The following is a 277-nucleotide window of genomic DNA, read 5'->3' on the forward strand; positions in this document are numbered from 1 at the left end:
ATTGTCTTTTTTCCCTTTCCCGGGGGGTTCCTATGATCACGGGAACAACAAAGTTTCGTTTCTCAACTTTTTTGGGGGAAATTCTTACCCCCACCTTTGACATTAAGTACTTGGCATGCGTGTAACTCGGCAACGTTATCGACTGCTCTAATAATATTTGATACCCTATTGTTAAATATATGGATGAAAAGTAATGCGCCGAAATTAAAATAACCCCTGTGGAAATTACATACAAACAAAACATTAAAATACAGGGCCCACCCCACACACTAAAACA

This window comes from Penaeus monodon, chromosome 30 (assembly GCF_015228065.2).
Source record: "Penaeus monodon isolate SGIC_2016 chromosome 30, NSTDA_Pmon_1, whole genome shotgun sequence".
Classification (NCBI taxonomy): Eukaryota; Metazoa; Arthropoda; class Malacostraca; order Decapoda; family Penaeidae; genus Penaeus; species Penaeus monodon.